Source organism: Corythoichthys intestinalis, chromosome 7 (genome assembly GCF_030265065.1).
Source record: "Corythoichthys intestinalis isolate RoL2023-P3 chromosome 7, ASM3026506v1, whole genome shotgun sequence".
In the NCBI taxonomy this organism is placed as follows: domain Eukaryota; kingdom Metazoa; phylum Chordata; class Actinopteri; order Syngnathiformes; family Syngnathidae; genus Corythoichthys; species Corythoichthys intestinalis.
This window is the reverse complement of record NC_080401.1, coordinates 13,044,313-13,060,950: the sequence shown is the minus strand read 5'-3', so window position 1 is coordinate 13,060,950 and position 16,638 is coordinate 13,044,313. Positions and strand designations below refer to the sequence as shown.

Genomic DNA, 16,638 nt, shown 5'->3' with positions numbered 1-16,638 from the left:
AACTTCATTGAGGTTAATCACAGCCGCTGAGAGAGAAACAAGTTTGAATGCAGGGGGGGAGAAAAGAGTGTCAAAGATCGTTAATTGCGACAGATGATCTTGTTCTAAGTACAAAATCACGTTCGCTGGAAGAGGAGAGGTCTCACTCCCAATTTTTTTTAGATGAATGCATTTGCCAGCATATTGAATTTGGTGAGTAATGGTTTCAATCGTTTTCATATTTTGCGTTATGACAAGTTACTGCCGTTCGTTCCAGCTTGCATTGAATACTGCCAGAGCTAGCCAAATCTCTGGTGAAAAAAATAGCTCCCGTTTGGTTAGCGTCAAGCTTGTGTATTTAATGGTAATATAAAAGCAGTGTTGTCAGTAACGCGTTATGTGAGTAATGCGTAACAGTAATCTGATTACTTTCTTTCAGTAAAGAGCAATCTAACGCGTTCATTTTTCTAAATCTGTAATCTGATTAAAGTTACTTTCCTTGATATACTTTCCTTGATGCATGTGCGTTACTATTTTGTTATTGCCCCATAATGTATGTATAATGAAGAATACTGTAGTCATGGGAGTGACAGCACGTGTCACATTTTCTAATCGGGTATGGAAAAAAAACAGGTGACGTGTTTTACCATGATGCGTGAGCCGTGAGCGCTGGGAATTTGCGGTCAAAACAACATAGCCTTGCTATCTCGCCAGGATGCAATTAAATAGGCAGGAGATATACTACAAACGGCTGCATTTGCACACTGGAAACACAGCCATTACTTCACATTTTTGTCCAGTAAAGATGACAAAAATATCTCCTTGCGCTGGCTCTAAAAGACTGTTGACCGCTAAAGCATCCAATTCAAGCACCACCTGGAATTACAGCACAACAGGTAGCAAGACAGCCAGGACTTTTTGATACTGCTCGTGCTCAATCCTCTGTTCAAGCTCTGTTGTTGTTGAGGGTTTTGAAAGCTTAGGTTTAAAGAAATTCTAAATATCCATCTTGCCTCCTCAGCTGTAGTTTTGGCTAAGCAAAGCAAACGGCTGTCTCTCAGGTGCTATAGTCACAGGATCTGTTCGAAAAATAATTTGGACCCATTATGAAATACTTTGAAGCATTCTTATTCATTTCATTCATTTTTGTTGTTTTATTGCTCTAAAACTTTTATAGACAACATTTTAATGGTCATATTCAATGGTCTATACTTTAAAGGGGAAGTTCAGATTTTTTTACATTAGGCTTAATCTTTGAGTTAGCCTGGGTTCAATTGGTCACTGGAGTTGATTTGAACAAATTCTGTGCAGTTTGCCAGTTATTTGATAGTTTCAGGGCTTCGGAGTGAGAGCGCGAGTCAATGGTGGTTGAAATCAACTCCTTCAACTAATTAAACCCCTGCTAATTTGAATATTAAGCCTTATGTGAAAAATTAAAATTGTCAAATTCGCCTCATGTTTCGCCGACGGAGGACATTTTGGCAGAACGCCGGAACATATTTCCTCCACACCCTTCTCACCTTTTTAACCCCTGACCCATTTTCATGCCTGCCCTTGACATGAAGTTACCACAGGTAACACCCAAACCCAAAACCAATTTCATACCAACATGGTAATGAAAGTTAAACCATACCAACTATGGTAAAGGCCACTCACACAGGGCAAACAAATTATAAATGGCAACAATAACTATACCAACAATGGTACCGGGCAATATACCAGCAATGGTAAGAAACAACCAGCACTCATACCAAGACAACTTACTGATGTAATTAAGACCTTATATCAGTATACTGTGACCAGACCATAAGTTTGTATAACCGTTTAAATCTGTAGATAGTTTGGCATTGCTTGTGTTGCATTCCCAGATTACTCCACACACAGACACACAAAAACTTTTACGAGTTGTTCGAATTTTTGGTATTTTGAAGTCTCCATATCCTCTCAAGTTATGAGTTCTCTCTTTCATAGTAAAAAGGTTTTGCAATTTAATTGGTAATAATTTATTAAATGCTTTATAGAGGATTATTGAGGTATTATACTTTACAAGATCGTTAAATTTTAGCAGCTTTGAGTAAATAAACAAATTATGTGTGTGCTCCAGAAACCCGACCTTATGGATGATTCGCACAGCCCGTTTCTGTAAGGTGACTAAAGGATTTATCGTGCTTTGATAGGTGTTTCCCCAGACTTCAACACAATATGAGAAGTATGGAAGAACCAAGGAGCAGTATAAAGTGCAGAGTGCGTTCTCGTCAAGAAATTGTTTAGCTTTATTTATAATTGAGAGACTCTTGGAAATTTTTGTTTTTATATGTCTGATGTGGGGTTTCCATGTCAGTTTACTATCAATTTTGACACCTAAAAATGTATTCACATCTGCGTTTTCAATTTGGAAACCGTCAATAATTATATGCAAATCAGAATTAGTTTTAACGCTACCAAACATCATAGCTTTGGTTTTACTCAAATTTAACGACAATTTATTTATATCCATCCATTTTTTAATTGTAAACCAATATGAACAAACCCTGGCTATTTTTGGAAGAAAAATTTTTTGGAAAAATTACAATGTAGATACTACATAGATGTTTATGGATATGTACATAACTAAGTAAAAACATAAATTTGATTTCAAAATACTTTATTTAGACTGCCTATCAATAAATAAGTAATTTCATTATTTTTTATACAACAAATACTCCACTTCAGAAACAATTATTTTTTTTATTTTCAATACTTTTAAAGGATATATATTCTTTCATTCTGTACCGGTTCTCCTGACTAGGATCACGGGGGTGCTGTAGCCTATCTCAGCAAACTTTAGGCAGTAGCTGGGTTACACCTTAACACTACAAGTACCAGAGAATTCTGGTACTCCTACAGGTCCCAAGCAAAGGCCGATTTTTCTTCTCCCCGGTAAAAACCCTGAGAGGTGGCCAGAATTACCCAAGTACTTTTGAATGAGCAAGTCCTTGGTCAACAGACAACAGCTCTTCATATATATATATATTTTTTTTTTCTCTTAGTTTTCCAATTTATCTCTTTAAAAATATTTCATGATTTTTTAAATTGACTGACAAATTTCAAACTTCAATAGCTCCTAGCCCATTTGACCTTTTGACCCGAAACCAGTGCAGGGTTGAAGTACTTTACTTGGAGATCAGGGCACACCTCTTAGTTTTCCAATTTATCTCTTTATAAATTTTTTGTGATTTTTTTATTTTTTGACTAGCTTCCGACTTCAATAGCTCCTAGCCCATTTGACCTTTTGACCCCAAACCAATGCAGGGTTGAAGTATAACACCATTTACCACCATTTACATTACTTGGAGATCAGGGCACACCTCTTAGTTTTCCAATTTATCTCTTTATAAATTTTTAATGATTTTTTTAATTGACTGACTAGCTTCCAACTTCAATAGCTCCTAGCCCATTTGACCTTTTGACCCCAAACCAGTGCAGGGTTGAAGTACTTTACTTGGAGATCAGGGCACACCTCTTAGTTTTCCAATTTATCTCTTTAAAAATTTTTAATGATTTTTTTAATTGACTGACTAGCTTCCAACTTCAATAGCTCCTAGCCCATTTGACCTTTTGACCCCAAACCAGTGCAGGGTTGAAGTACTTTACTTGGAGATCAGGGCACACCTCTTAGATTTCCAATTTATCTATATATAAGTTTTTCAAATTTTTCATAATTTTTTGATTGAGTGACTTGATTCAAATTTTAATAGCTGTGATGTCACCTATTGTTAATTATCAGTCTACATTCGTAGTACTGTCCTCTCTGTTTGTGGATTAAAAAAAAAAAAGTTATAATTAAGACAGCTACACATTTTCCATGTTTCTGTAAATCCTAGCACATATTGATTACGATCTGTCAATATACTTGAGACAAAATGCGTGCTTGATTTAAATTTTTTTATTTTAACAGTTTTTAATTAGTCAGGCAGCCATAGAAAAATACAAAGAAACACAGCTCTTAAGCGGGATACGAACCCGCATTGTCATGTATAAGCCACAAATAACTTTACCACTAGGCCATTCTAGCACATGACGTCACAGGCATGTTGGTGTATATAGACTAAATGCACCACACCTACGCCGTCTATCACGGTGCGGTAATACCCGAAAGGGAAACGCAACAGAAAACAAAGTGCGGCTGGCTTGGACAAAACGCGGCTCAGTTCACCGCAGTATCATGCTGCTGGTCCCTGCTGATGGTGACTGATGGCTGTGGGCACTAAGCCCTTTTTAAATAGCAAGAAAAGCAACAACAACAAAAGTCTTTTATCTCATGTTTTGACGGCTGACCATTGCCATCCATTTTTTCTGCTGCTGTTGCTACTTGGGGAAACCATGCTGCACAACCAACCATCACAGGCCACTGAATTATAAAATGTTAGGTGTAAACAATGACTCATGACACCAATTTCACCAATTGTTCCATAAAAAATATGATTTTCTTCATCAGAGTTGTTATTGCAATACATTACACCATGTGCAGGGAAAATAACATTTTGTTCCTGTCTTGTAATCATTTTATTTGTGTTGCTTGGGTCCAAACTAAATGAAAAATGCCTCCAAAGAGGTACAGGTTTAGTTTAGCTAAAATTAGAGGCCATCTTCAAAATTAAGTCAAGTTATGCAGCAAATATTTGCTAAATGTAATTTTTTTGTGTTTCTGATCAAACCAAATCTATAAGAAGAAAGATGTACACACACACATACTGTACACAAGCATTAGAAAGTACAACAGTAAAGGGAAGTGGGAAATAGAATTTAAAAGTCGTGATCACAAATCCAAAATTTTTGGGAAGTGTTTTATGTGTCAATGCGACGAAACAAACTAGGAACGTCCACTTAGAAGTTGGGAACAAAATGTGTTATACATGGCGTTAATACGTTAAGAGGCAGGTAGGTGAATCAAGGAAATATAGACTTTCTCTGGAAAAACAGTATTCTAGTTGTGATGAAAGAAAAACAGTAATCTTGCTAATGCTAACACAAACATGAAACTTTCACTCCACAACATGGGAAAGTTCCCTTCTGCGTAACAGTCTACCTAGTTTTCAGTTGTGGCCTTACCACTCCAAACGTAAAATTAGCATTAACATTTATGTTATAATGCAATGACATAATCAAACAAGTACTTCCATATGTGATTTTTTTCTATTTTCCTATAAATGACGCAATCACAGCTTAGTTCCATTGAAAACCAATACAGCGCTGCTTGTGCTTGGAACTACTCACACTCTACATCAGTGGTTTCCAAACTATTCCACATAGGGCTGCAGTGGGTGCAGGTTTTTGTTCAAACCCGTCATGAGGACAACCTTTCACCAATCTGGTGTCTCACAAGTGTAATCAGTTGATTGCAGTCAGGTGCTGCTTGTTTTAGCACAAACTTCATTGGTTAAACTGTCTGTGCCCGATTGGTAGGAACAAAAAACAGGACCCACAGCGGCCCTTGAGGACAGGTTTGGACACCCATGCTCTACATGAACCACGTGGCCACCCGCGGCGAAATCAGAGTGTCGCAACTCTCTTTCTCCATGGCTCTGATTTTGGGATTACTCAGAGCGCTGTTAAATGAGAAGGGTCACTGCTATTGGATGAAAGACACGGTAGCCGCAACGTGATTGGCTGCTAAATCGCACTGGAACACGCCCTGCTGGTATGTAGCAATTCAGACCGTGTATTAAAATGGTATGGCGGATGATGAGTTCCTTCATTCAGACGACAGTTAAATAGTACACTCTTGTTTCTCTTCAGATCGCATAAATCTTTCGCCTTTTACTAAAGATTTCCGTGGGGAGGAACAACAATAGTTTTCTCAATTTTTTGATGCTCTGCGAATGCGGAGCTTCCTATATCTGTCAAAGTAAATGAGTGATCCAATATATCGTGATAGGAATTAGTTGATTGGTCACGCGGAGATCTGGCAGCACTGGTTGTAGTATATTTTCAACACTGTACTTAAAGTGGCCCGAATCTCCAAAGAGGGCGCGGTTGGCGAGTACTGCAAGCAGCAGCTGGACCCTTCTCAAAATTTGTCTCCCTCTTGCTGCAGTTATGTTTACGCCAGCAGATGGCGATGGTTATCTAAATGCTAAAGTGAGCTGGAAAGTCTATTCAAAAGTTGAGAAGGAACGTTAGAACATGGAATGGGTTGATGCAAGACTTGTCTTTAATTTTATTGTAACCTGCCACTCCAAACTGATTGTTCCATACATTCATCTCCTGCTTGTCGGAGGTCGGGTTGCGGGGACAGCAGGGAAGCCCAGAGTTCTATGGAGCTAGAACAGTCTCATACTCAACACTAGGGCTGTTCGATTTTGCCTAACAAGAAATCATGATTATTTTCTCTCAAACCTGATTTTCTGATATCGATTACAATTTCTTGGCAAAATAAAAATAATGACAAAGTATTCGGAATGTCTTCTATTTGAACTTATTTTTTTTCTTTATTATAACTGAAAGTGCCAGTGAATTTAAGTCTGTTAATGCAAATAGAACAATCCCTTGGGATTAAGAGCATTATATTTATTCATCATACTCCAGCTCTGTTCTTAATTAAAGCAATAACGAAAGAAGAAAGTGCACATGCCATTTGAAACAAAATTAAACATGAGAAAAGGTAGTCAGTCTGTAAACCAAATAGTCTGTCAGCAAGTCAGTCTGCCAACCAGTCAATCAAGTAAGTCAGGTGAAGTAGGTAGGCAGCCAGGCTCAGGGTGATGTGCTGTCACATTTCTCTTTGGTCTTACATAAATGAATCATTAGTGCAAAACTATCACTTGATAATAACAATATGCAAGGTGGCAATCACCTTGTCTAAAAAAACACAAGTATGCACCCCAGTGCAGGTAACAAACAGAATGATCCCTTAGAGTTATGAGCACCTGATCTTTCCAAAAGAAGTCAGGTCAAACACATTTAAAATTTTAAAATGTAGACCTATGCATTTTTGCCATAATATTTCGGGAACTCCGGTTTCCTCCCACATCCCAAAAACAGGCATTGTAGGCTGATTGAACACTCTAAATTGTCCGTAGGTATGAGTGTGTGCGTGAATGGTTGTGTGTCTCCATGTGCCCTGCGATTGGCTGGCAGCCAGTTCAGGGTGTCCCCCTGCCTACTGCCCGTAGTTAGCTGGGATAGGCTCCAGCAACTCCGCGACCCTTGTGAGGAAAAGCGGCATGGAAAATGAATGAATGAATGAATTATCAGGCTCCTGCAGAGCTTGCTGATGAGCTGATCATTTGATTCAGGTGTGTTCAAGGAGGAGACATGGAAAACAAGCTGGATAAGGGCTCTCGCGGACCGGACATGGACACCTCTGGCTTAGATTAACCAAAACTGTGTTTTTGAAAACCAAACATACCAATTTAAACGTTTTTAACCAGAAAAGTTGATTTTGGTTTTTAAAAAATCGATTAATCGAACCGTCTTACTGAACACACACACATTTTCAATGCGCACACACATCTGACACGAAACACATTTTTGATGCGCACACAAATCTAACACAAAACATCCACACACATTTTGAGTGACAGCTCCACCCTACTCTTCATTTGAGTGTCAAAGACATGAGGCCACAAGTCTGATGACACGACCACATAGTCAATCATTGAACTTCTGCCTAAGGTGCCCTGTATGGAATCACGGGAGAGCCAAAATAAAATAAAATAAAAAAATGAATGAACATTTAAATAAATGAATAGTAAAGAGCAATAAATGAATGAATGCATGAAAATATAAAAGTATATTTTTTGTCGTTGACTTTTAATTTTTTTCATTTAAAAACAGACAAAAAAACTGGCAATTTTTGTCATTGAAAAACAAACGGAATTTTTTTTTTCTTCCTTTGCCTTTTTCTATTTCGCTTGTCATTTTCTTTGCCTTTGCTTTTACCGAAAGGAATGGTCTGTCAATCAAATGGCATTGGATCCCAGCCAGATTCTCTGTCTGCTTGCTTTTTTTTTCTTGAGACCTCTCCTTCCCTGGACTGTGCCCCCTTCCTTGCTTTACTATCTAATAACTTTCGCTCCTCCACTCAATTTCCCGTCTCAACAAGTGTCTGTGATCGTTCCTGATTCTGTTTTTAAAAACTTTATCTCGACATAATAGACAACGCTTGCCATAGAATTTTGGTTATTTCTACTCCTTCGAGCGGGAGGGCTAAGTCCCTCTGGAACGTGAGGGCAAATCATACATGGCGGAATGGGACAGTCTACATCACAACAACAACAACTACAACAACCATTTATTTATTTTTTGTTACCTGACACAGGTCCTTGGAAATTTTTCTCTTCTTTCCAAAATTACTTTAAAATACTCATTTGAAATTGCAACCGGTGACGAGTCAGGACAACGAGCTAGGTCGGGGTGATTTAGACTTGCAGAATAAACAAACAAAATCAATGAAACGTTACATTTGGTAACAATGTCAAAATTTGGGTTGATTTCACAGGCTTAAACAAGAAATAGATTCTTTTAATATTAAATACCTTTTTCTGGGCACTGCTTCCATTACTGTTGGCGTGAGCTTGCAGACAGAAGATCGTGATGTGCAGTTTTCAAAATAAAGCGTCGTAAAAGGAACACTTTTTTTTTTTTCAAGATATGGGGATACCTCTATTTACGAACGTCTCTGCATACAGAATTTTCAGGTTAAGACACGCCTCAACGGGAAAATATTGCCTGTTTTAAGAAAGAAATTTCAGGATACGAAAGGCAAAAATACAGTATGGATCATACACGCAGATCCCACAGTTTAATGAACGTAACATACTTATAGCTACTCTGCCATTGGCTATTGCATACCATTCCTGGCATCCAGTCGGCTAAGAGGGCTTTCACTTCAAGCCCAGCTCACGCCCTTGCCACACGCTCAACGACCTTCGTCACCTCAATGAGCACCTGCCCCGTTTGCAACACCGCCAGCTCCACCCCTGCGTGAACCCATGGTGCCGACGCCCGCTCCCTATGATGGCGATCTGGGTGCTTACAAAGCATTCCTGGTCCAATGCGGCCTCATGTTTGAGCAGCAAAGCCTGACCTCCACTGTATGTGTATGTGTGTATCCCAGCGTTCTCTTCTTTCGTGGGTCACGAGACAGGAATATTAATAAACGGGAGCAAGTACAACGTAATAGATGATGATTTTCACCTTTGTTAAAAAACCTAGAAGACCGAAGCGTCTATTTTTTGTTCGTGGGCAACATTTTCTCGACTTGTGGTGGCACGTCAAAGGAACTACCTGTACATATTCCAGTATGGAATGGTGGAGGTGAAAATCCAAAGAGAGAACTACACATGAAAGCTCGAGAAGGAAGGTCCAAGTTATTTGAAAACTTCTTGAAAGTGAAATGCGACTGTCCCACTACAAAATAAGTGGCGTGAAAAAAATGTATGGGTCTGGTTGTAGTGACTCGGGGACGAGTGGTCTCAATTTGATTTTGAATTGCATTTAACACATTAATCTAAAAAAACAGTCCATTGACTTTCCTAACGATCACCTTAAAGATGTTTTTTAAATTAAAAAAAAAAAACGGAAGTGGGTGTAATTTGTACTGGGAGCGGGACGGGATTGGGAATCAATCTCCAGGTGTAGGACGGAATGAGATTTACTTTTTGATTTAACCCCGGGATTGGGATAGAATGGGAGCGGAAAAGAACGGGAGTGAAAATCCACTCCCCATTCATGCTCTCGTACAGTATGTGCCTGAAAGTTGTTTACTCCCTAATTTTGAGCTTTTTAAGCTTCTGTTTACAGTGCAGTTAATTCTATTGCTTTTTTTCCATTCTGCACAGTTTTAAATAAAACTGAGCAGTGAATGAAGTTTCTGGTTCTTTGCATATTGGCTCAGTTCTCGTACAGGGATTAATTTGTGCCGGATCCTGCCTGAACAAGGTCCGGCACCTCTTGATTTTGACCTCCCTGTGCTTCGGCACTTATTTGGGCAGATCCGGCACCTCTTGTGTATAGAAGATAATAATAATATAAAAACGGTTTTTAAAAATGTGTTGTAATAACTCCGAATGGGAGGAAAGAAGGAGAGGAGTCGTTGATGGCTTGCTCCACTTTATTGTGGCAACTATAAGAAAACAAACAAAATAACAGCGGACTGCCGCCACATTCGACCGCAAACTTTTGCTTCTCACCCGTCTCCCCCTTGTTTCTTACTATCTCACAGCTCTCCAGTCCCATCCTCTCTTAAAGGGACCGTGCGTAGTTACGGACATAATAGTATAAAATAAAAATAATTATAGACATAAATTCATTTACAGAATAAATCCCAGGAATTGCATGTTGTTTATAAAAATTTAACGTCATTTGAAAGAGTCAGCGATTTCTTAATGCACTCAAAAGCTGCACCAGCAAATCACCCCCCTGACATTATAAAAAATAAATAAATAAATAAATAAATAAAAACATTAGAAATTTGTGGCATCTGGGGAGCAAGCAGCCAGGATCAAACAGTAATTCAACATGCAAAAAAAGACAGTTGCATTGACTGTCTTATTTCACAAAGAAGGAAGATGATTCAAAACGAGTCAGAAAAGCAACAACCGGCGATGAGGGCAGCTGCAGCGATCATGCAAACGGAGGAGGCATACTAACAGCAGGAGGCTAGCGCCGCAGCAGCTAGCCAGGTTCACGGACAGCCAGCCAAGCCAGAGCAGGAGGCTGCCACCGTGGCAGCAGGTTCAGCGCCACCCGGAGTGGGGGCCAGCTACAGTGCCAGAAGTCAGCAAGGTGGACCACCAACAGCCAGAGCAACAGGCCAGTACCGTTATAGGAAATTCAGGTTTGGGCTCCACAATTTGTAAGGCAGTGGGAACTTTGAGGCCAGAGAAGGTGGGGGGGGGGGGGGGGGGGGGTTTGAAACTTGCAAAAGAATGGGTTTGTGTAATTTATTCTGTTCTCAGATTTTTCTTTATTTTTATTTTTTAATGTTATACAAGTTAGACTGTACGTTACTGTAAGTCCCACCTGTGGTTATGTGGGCAATTGCCAGTGCTGTGCAGAGTATAGCCTAAATAATTGTAAATTGTTCTCATAACATTTATACCATGGATATTATCTTAAAATTGAGGCTTGTAAGTCCCACAGCATGGCAAGTGGGCATTTGCGTGTTGTTTTCAGCAACATTTTCTGCTTATGTTCCGGGACCTGTGCCCGTCTCGTCTTCCCTGCGCTGTCATATGTACTTTGCGTTCCGGCACCTTATGATTTAAAAATTAGGCACTGATCTCATGTATCACATTTTTGCATTAGGAGAAAGTACTTTTGCTTTTTACGTGTAAATTCTATGGCAAGTACTTTTGTACTTGTGTAACTCTTTTCTTAGACTTTTACTTAAGTTATTTTTGCCCTTGTATCTGTACTTTTACTTAAGTAAAAAAAAAAAGTGAGTACTACAAAAAAAACAGAAAATTACGTTGTATGATTTTTAAATAATAAATTTGCATTTAATTGCATGAAATAAGTATTTGATACATCACAAAAATCGAACTTAATATTTGGTACAGAAACCTTTGTTTGCTATTACAGATACCAAATGTTTCAGTAGTCCTTGACAAGGTTTGCACACACTGCAGCAGGGATTTTGGCCCACTCCTCCATGCAGATCTTCTCCAGAGCCTTCAGGTTTCGGGGCTGCTGCCGGGCAACACGGACTTTCAGCTCCCTCCATAGATTTTATATCGGGTACAGATCTGGTGACTGGCTAGGCCACTCCAGGACCTTAAGATGCTTCTTACGGAGCCACTCTTTAGTTGCCTTGGCTGTGTGCTTTGGGTTGTTGTCATGCTGGAAGACCCAGCCACGACCCATCTTCAGGGCTCTCACTGAAGGAAGGAGGTTGTCAGCCAAGATCTGGCGATACATAGCCCCATCCATCCTCCCCTCAATACGGTGCAGTCGTCCTGTACCCTTGGCAGAGAAGCAGCCCCCCAAAAAATGATGTTTCCTCCTCCATGTTTCACGGTTGGGATGGTGTTCTTGGGGTTGTACTCATCCTTCTTTTTCCCTCCAAACACGACGAGCCGAGTTTAGACCAAAAAGTTCCATTTTGGTCTCATCCGACCACATGACCTTCTCCCATTGCTCCTCTGGATCATCCAGATGGTCAATGGCAAACTTCAGACGTGTCTGGACATGCACTGGCTTCAGCAGCGGGACCTTGCGTGCGCTGTAGGAGTTTAATCCATGAAGGCGTAATGTGTTTCCGATGGTTTTCTTCGAGACTGTGGTTCCAGCTCTCTTCAGGTCATTGACCACGTCCTGCCGTGTAGTTCTGGGCTGATCCCTCACCTTCCTCATGATCAGTGATGCCCCACGAGGTGAGATCTTGCATGGAGCCCCAGAACGGGGCAGATTGACCGTCAACTTGAACTTCTTCCATTTTCTAATAATCGCTCCAACAGTTGTTACCTTCTCACCAAGTTGCTTGCTTATTTTCCTGTAGCCCATCCCAGCCTTGTGCAGGTCTATTATTTTATCCCTGATGTCCTTACAGAGCTCTTTGGTCTTGGCCATTGTGGAGAGGTTGGAGTTTGTTTGTTTGAGCATGTGAACAGGTGTCTTTTATACAGGTAACAAGTTCAGACAGGTGCAGTTACTTCCGGTAATGAGTGGAGAACAGGAGGGGTTCTTGAAAAAGAACTAAGAGCCGAAATATTTACTAGTTGGTAATGTATCAAATACTTATTTCATGCAGTTAAATACAAATTTATTATTTAAAAATTAAAAAAGGTGATTTTCTGGATTTTTGTATTAGATTCCGTCCCTCACAGTTGAAGAGAACTTATGATACAAATTACAGACCTCTCCGTGGCTTGCAAGTGGAAAAACCAGCAAAATCGGCAGCGTATCAAATGCTTGTTCTCCCCACTGTACATGAACTGGACTTTGTTCTTTAACAGTGACTTTTGTTATCAAATAGTGTGAAATAAAAACATTTGCTCTAGTTGGTTGGATTTGTTAGAATGCAAACAATCGCAACCAACAAATAAAATCACACCTGACCACAAAAACAAAGGCACCAAAACAGAGAAAATTCTTACATTATAGTTTATATTTTAAACACTGGCCCTTATTGCCTTGCAATGTCGCCGCTAGCACCTCACATTCAAATGAAGCGGACTTCTGTCATGGTCAATGGCACTGAAAGAGTAAACCGGAGTCGTGACACCCCCAATCCTTTCACTTTTGTTATTTTATATTATTGTCAGGTATTCCAGATATTTCAAACCATTTTGAGTAAATAATAACAACTTGAATACACACAAAAAAGATATCTAGAACTATAGAGGAAACAAATGAAATTGGCAGTTGAATTTCTGGGTGAGAAAACCCTACACATTTTCCACTTGTCACTTACCACAACTGGGAGGAAAATGCACGGCTCAACATGTTTTAGTGGGTTTTCAAAGGCAGAGATACCTCTTCACAGGGACCACGGCTGGAAGAGTGGAGGACCATATCCAATGTCTGACCTGTCTGGACATTTTCAAAGATTATGTCATACTGTCGTGCATTCACAGCTTTTGTCGAGCCAGTGTGCCGCAGTGGTCGGGTCGATCATGTCCAGTCTGCAGGGGAGAGCTTAGGCCAAGAGTGCTTATTACGTTGAAGCGATCTACCGGTCGATCGCAACCCTAGTGTGTGTGTGTGTGTTTTTTTTTGTTGTTTTTTTTTTAATATACATACTTTATTAAGTTGTATGAGCAACATATGTGGCTCAGCAACCCCAATGAACCCCCCACTCCGACTGTTAAGGTAGATCGCGGGGGCGTTTCTCCTTGAAAAGTAGATCTTGGAGCAAAAAACAATGAGCATCCCTGGTTTAGGTCATTGCATCCACCTTTGAATTTGGCACTGGGGACAACATGTGAAGTCTTTTCACATGTTGCGCGAACATAAAGCACTCTTGTTGAGCCAACATAAGGCACTCATGTTCACCCCAAAATACATGTTGAACGGACATTAAAGAAATACATCATTTGCACCTGATTAAATTGCTTTCCTTCAGTATTTGGCAATTGTGTTCTTTTAATATAAAGCACACATGTTGAGCCAACACAAGGCACAACTAGGGTTGTCAAATTTATCGCGTTAACGGGCGGTAATTAATTTTTTAAATTAATCACGTTAAAATATTTAACGGATGCACAGAGCGACCCACTCACGCATTGCCGCAAACAGACTACAATGGCGACGTTCTACGTAGGGCTGGGCGATATGGCCTTAAACATGTATCACGATAAATTGAGCAGATTTATCTCGATAACGATAAATGCCGATAAATTCGCCCAAGCGGACTGTTATATAATTTGAAAATCTGAATCAATGCATGAAATACAGATTAACTATTTCTTGTTGATTTATTTACCAGCATTCAATTTGATATACTGTATTTAACAATTGTACATGCAGTCTAAACATTAAGTTTATAAAAATGTATTGTAAGCAATAAGAATTCAAGTATGAACATTTATAACAACGTGTATGACTTGAACAATGTACATTGTCAAAATCAATATGCCTGTGCAAACATGTAATTTTTCAGTAAATGCACGCACAATAAAAATAGCTGGGGCCATTTCTCGGTCATTATAAGTTTTGCCGTTGGATTCTACTTTATGCTGAATGCTTTACCATCACAAAAGCTATCAGAGGAATCACACACAGATACAAAATAACGCCACATAGTAATTGCTAGATGCAGTCCGTGCCCAATCCACTCATTAAGTTCAGCCGTTTCGACAATGTTAGAGCCGCTATCCGACTCCATAACGTTCATATGTAGCGTTAGCCGCTAGCTAGCGTTAGCCTCGCTACCAGTAGAAAGCACTGAAAGCACCATCTCCGGAAATCGTGAGAACAAAGGAGGACAGCGGGTGAAAGCCCGTCTGGATGCCACCAACAGTCTACTAAATGTCGGTTGAAAGTTTGGTGAACCTCCCTTAAGCCACACTCCATCACGTTTTGCTTGTAGCGTTAGCTGCTAGCGTTAGCTTACCGGGCTTTTGTTTGATTGGCTTCCTGATGATCACGTGACTCCCTACGTAAGCACATTCACTGCTGTCTTAAAGGGGAATGAACATAGACGAACAACACAGAATCAAAGCGGGATGAAAAGACTATATTTTCTTGTTTTATTGATTTACCGAATTTACCGACATGGTCAAAATTACGTCGGTCATCGTTAAGAATTTCGGTGACGGTAAATTTTCGGTTTACCGCCCTGCTCTAGTTCTACGTATACACAGAGCTAAGAGGCAGTGACAGGTGAGTAGAATTGATACAGGCATTCATTTGGACCTTGCTTTTAATTGCGTAAAGCTTTGACATCTCTTCCACAACAATTATATCTATTGAGGCAAGCAACGTAGGGGAGAATGACAGGAGTTGATCTTTTTCTTAACACCCTGCATTATACGCAACACAGAGAAGATATATTATTTGCAGCCGCCACACACAGTCATGGTTACCCACTTCCCATCATGCATTTGGGCAGAACAGTTTTGTAACTACATTATCATTTACTGAAAGCTCAACACATACACTAGATGGCAATATACAAACTCACATTTATCCTTTAAGAATCTATCCGTGGATCCCTTTCACAGAAAGAATGTTAATTATGTTAATGCAATCTTGTGGATTTATTGTAATAATAAACAAATACAGTACCTATGTACAGTATGTTGAATGTATATATCCGTCTTGTCTTATCTTTCCATTCCAACAGTAATTTACAGTAAAATATGGCATATTTTAGAAATGGTTTGAATTGTGATTAATTATGATGAATTAATTTCTAAGCTGTGATTAACTCGATTAAAATTTTTAATCGTTTGACAGCCCTAATTTTAACGTAAATGGCCGTCAATGGCATCAATTTATATATGCCTCAATGGAATCCAGTACATTGGCATCAATAGTAGCGACATTCATGATAGTCAATGGCATGGACGTACATAGCTGTCAGTGGTATTGACTTACGTACTTAGGCGCCACTTCAATGTCAATGGGCTGTAATGGTAAGTGGTCAAAAATCAATACCACCTATGTTTTCCTGTCATTGAAAATGAATGGAAAATGTTTGCTATTAAAAATGAATGGAATTCCGGTCATTTTGATATTCAAACGGTGCCGGTCGGTCAAACGGTTTGTAGTCTCCACTGCGCCGAAAAAATGTGGATAATAAGATTATGAAAGAAAGAAATAAAAATAAAGTTGAGGAATTTTACTAGCTGGGCCTTTGCCTTTCAAAGTCCCATCTAATAAAAAAATCTCTTTTCACATACAAAATAATAATTCAATGGTGACGGTACCAATGAGGTGTCCCTTACGTTTTCAGGGAGTTGGCAATCCTACGTTTAAATCTCGCGAGAAATCACGAGACTATTGCAATTAGTTGGAAAGACACATTAACATAATGTTGCATCAACAATATCTAATCAAGCTCCTCATTCACTGTTCATGTTTATGTAGAGACTGCATGATTCAATCATGCTCACCTTGGAAACATGATGGTTTCTTGCTGAAAATGCACACTGTCTTTTAGTAAACTTTACAACCTGCCTGATTCATTTTTTTGAGTGTATAGTGGAGAGGTGTGTGCAGCTCCCACTT

General features: G+C 39.5%; 1 non-coding gene across 1 annotated transcript; it reads left to right on the top strand.

Annotated features, from left to right (window-relative positions):
* Positions 1-5,739: 5,739 nt before the first annotated feature.
* LOC130919574 (U5 spliceosomal RNA) lies at positions 5,740-5,850 on the top strand. The gene has a single exon (XR_009064009.1). It is a non-coding gene; the product is annotated as a U5 spliceosomal RNA (small nuclear RNA).
* Positions 5,851-16,638: the final 10,788 nt, after the last annotated feature.